Here is a 4,486-nt window from a genome sequence, read left to right as displayed (position 1 = left end):
GGTCTTTTCAAAGTGTCTCAATTTAAAAGTAAAATTGAAAAGGTTATGTACATAATACATAGAAACGCCGTTGGATGTCTGTATGTAAGTGTTGTGGATTATAAAAATGCATGTGCATATGTAACCAGTGGCGTGCTTGGAAACTTTTGTTTATAACCCCCAGCTTTAATTACATGAGTCCGACGGGATATAAGGGGATTCGGTATAAAGTCACCGAGTCCTCTCGTATCCTGCTCGCACAAATGTACGTTATGCTGTGTGCTAAGAACAAGGAGATTGCCACTGATATGTACATTCAAATATGTAGTAAGCAGCGAATAGGATTTCAGTGAGTTTCTTTGATTTTAATAAAAGGCAAATATTATACATTTTGTAATTTTATTTATTAAAATTCATATTTAAAAGTAGAAAAACAGCCACCCCATTAAAATATTATTGACCTTTTGGATATTCGGCTTTAATGAAAAATTTCGTCATGTGTATCTCGTGCTCCGCCATTTTGATTTTGTTTTTGAAGCTACTGCCACAATGGGGGGGTAAATTCTTGACGATCTCCTTGAGACAGCAGACGAGGCTTTCTAAAGTCAATATTAAGATCCGGCAATATTTGGCGTCATCACGTTTACAGCAGATTACGTGGGTCATTACAGCGGCGTGCTTATTCTTATCTATGATATCTGACAGTATTGTTAAATCTCTCCATCCTCCATCGTTTGCTACTTGGACATTGTTTACGATATGTTGGGCGAAGTCCAACAGATCCCTCACGTTGAAAATAATCGTCTTTGTCAGATCGCTCATAGTACCCGATTTTGGCGAACAAAACAACCGATATGTCAAATAACAAATAAGACCAAACATGGCTTAATATGATCATAAAATTGTCGGTGAAACTAAAGCAAAGCTAATCATCAAAACGTTTTCCAAATAAGCAACGAGACATTTATGCTTTTAATTTTGGCACATATGTATTTTAATATATTTATCATTTTTAACTATCGCAAAAATATAAATTAATATTTAAAATACTTTCATCGCGATGCTGTTTGTTGAAATTTCTGTTTGTTTTACATTCCATATAATATCGTTATCGGAAATTTATCTCGTAAATTATTACAATACAGTTCATATCACGTTTACAATACGCAAGCTGAAAATATATGTAAGTTACATATATGAATGTACAAATGAGTCGTTATATTTGCAAGTGGCAGGAGTAAAATTTTGAGTTCCAAAAACACTTTCTTTTTGGCTTATTTTACAAATTTTTATCACTCGTTTTAATTCGATATGTCCAAAATATTGGAAAAGCAGAATAAATCTATTACAGGCCAGCAGTATTTTAAAATTTTGTTTAACGCAAAACATTATATTTAATATTTTGCGAGATATTTCTCGAAATGAAGAAAAGTAGACTTATGCCACTTTCAACCATAGTGGTTCAAATATAGTTTTTTTTTCTGTCAAGTTTTGAATTAATATAAGACTTTAAACTTTAATACGACAAAGTTTTCGTTGCTTAATTGGAAAACGTGTCGATAAGTCATTATTTTAGGTTATGTCACAGTCATAAACGGTTGTACGTGAGCGTTTCCATCAAGTGTGTCACTCGCTTTAAAATTATGTCTTAAAAAAGGAAATACAATGAAAGTGACAGAATTGGTCACATACGTGATGGATATCATGAAGCGGGTGACCCGTATTCAAAAAGAGCATCTAAAATTGAATCGATGCTCCAAATCAATTGTGATCGACTTATTGAAGAGGTTGAACTACGCCATTATTATAACCCATATTAATGGTAATAATAGAAAAGTTGCAACGAAATCCGTCTCCATTGTAAACTGCTTGGAATATAGTGTCCAAAGTCTCAAGATTATCGTCAAGAGTCTACCAGGGCATTGCTGGATGGTACTTAATTTTAGAATAAAGAAAATAGAGCGTCAGATTCAGCTGACGAAATGCCTCATCACGTCCAAATTTCCATACATCGTTTTCCTCTAAAGAAGATTTTACTTCAAAATTACTGTTTTGGACTTTTTTAAGTAGAAATAAATAATATTTTGCTATGTATTTACATTTTATTTATTAAATATACACCTACTCTATGGACAACTCCCCGAAAAAATCAATCATACATATGAAGGATTATTTAAATGATCTCTCCGTAAACACACACTATTATGCATATATGCTCATATATGAATCCGACCAATTATAATACTACGGTCAAGAGGATTGTCTCGTTGGAAATCATTTGCCACTTGAGATAAGTAAGTCTCATCTATGTATGTCTGATGAAGTCTTTCATCGGTAGGTTCATCAGCAAACATTCTTTCAAAACTTACATAACATATTTCTCTGCGTTCTAAATTTATACGTATATTCCGAGTACACAGTGAACTTATTTATCAGCGAATTTTTAAGATTAATTTATTTTACATATGATATATGATGCTCTAAAACGTGTCGATTATTATATTCAATATGATCAAATGTGATTTAAATTTTATAGACGCATTAAAGTAGACGACCTAGGCTACTGATGATTGTGCAATCACTGCCAAAGTTGAACTTCACCGAGGATTTTCATTTTGTCTCTACATTTTACGAAGACAATCAATTACTTATGACATAACCATGAAAAAATCAATTCAGAGCGATGTACATATATGTATACACGTAGCCATAATTATTTAAGCAAACATTATTATGCAAGCTCATATATGGATACGATCAATTATAATACTATGGTCAAGAGGATTGTCTCGTTGAAAATTATTTGCCACTTGAGATAAGTAAGTCACATCTACGTCTAACGAATTTATTCATCGGTATGTTCATCAGAAAACATTCTTTCAAAACGTACGATTGACGGAGAAGCATTTGAAGGGCTTCCACATATTTCAGTGCGTTTTAGATTTATAGGTGTATTCTGAATACACAGCGAACTTATTTAAGCTTTTAAGATTATATTTGATTGGAAACTCAAATGTTTGTATTTATGTCCTATTTTAGGTTATGATGAGAATTGTCACGTAACACACTTTAATAATAGTCACGTAAGTCATTTTATTTTTTAATGATATAATAATTTGATGATTTAAATTGTATGTATTTATTTTAAAACACAATTAATATTTCATACAATTGAAATTTTTAATCAACAACCAACTTTTCTATTTTTTCGAATATTTAATTTGTGATGATTTTATGAATGGGCAAATGTATAATCACGATTGGTTGAAGGACACGATGATCTGGAATGCATACATTATGTACTTGACGATTATTGAGGACGTGTGAGAGAAATTATGATTTTTCTCGGTTATGGTTTGTATCGAGCTTGTGTTTGTATCGAGTGCGATAAGATAAGACGTCATTCGCGTCACGGGAGCTAACCTCACCGGATCGTAATGAAGTATACAAACATGCTGTCAAATTCCGGGATGACTTCTTGCCTAAAAGAGCAGGTGATGATGCTGTTAAGCATTACGGATGAACCGGATGAGTGGAACGCAATGCTCCTGAAGAAGTTCGACAAGATTATCTATATAGCCATAGGTGCATCCCTTGCGATTCGTGTGACATGTAAAAATCATAACATTATTAAAGAAACCAGAATTGCCATCGAGATGTTGGACGTGATTTCTTCTCTACTCCAATCCAGGGTTCGGCGTATGTCACATCTATACAAAGAAGAATACCAAACTAAAATTATGGACTTGGTTCATTTCATCGTATGTGCGAAGTTTTACGTTAATGGACAATTTCCGAATACTGTTTGAGCAAAATGTACCGCCGAAGAAAACAAATGTATTTTTTTTAAATAAATTGAATTAACAATATTCATTTTTTCATTTCATTTACATACATACATATATTCCGATCCTCTAAATGTGCCTACGAACAAAGATTTGTCACCCTACATAGTCCTAATTTCCAAAATTGCATATTAATTATAAATGATTTTGTCTTCACGGAAGGCTCTCGACATATACAAATGCCGTAGCAGCTAAATATTGAGAGGAAATATACCGACAAATATTTGCTTTCACGGGCACTCATATCAATCATATTTAAATCTTCAAACATAAATACATACATATATAGTTTTAAAACAATGGATACGACTTTAGAGGAATGGTGCAAAGAGTATTGATGTCTTATTGTTACACGTTATATGTATGTGCAAATAAAATGCCTTCAAGTACTTCGTCTTATGTCATAGGTTATGTATCACCGCATTAATTAATCATTAATATATAATAGTTAAGTATACAGTTGTAATCTATAGATTAATGAATACACCGTTGATCAAATACGTATAGGAGATTTTAAATTATATATTATACATTGTATAATGAAACGTTTGTTTATAGGTATATAATATATGTATAATAAAGACAGGGCTAATGATACTGGAATGAAAATTTCACAAAAAAAATTGAACGACAAACGCTTTGAGAATACATACATACATGTG

This window comes from Arctopsyche grandis, chromosome 2 (genome assembly GCF_051622035.1).
Source record: "Arctopsyche grandis isolate Sample6627 chromosome 2, ASM5162203v2, whole genome shotgun sequence".
In the NCBI taxonomy this organism is placed as follows: Eukaryota; Metazoa; Arthropoda; class Insecta; order Trichoptera; family Hydropsychidae; genus Arctopsyche; species Arctopsyche grandis.
Note: the sequence above shows the minus strand (reverse complement) of the source record.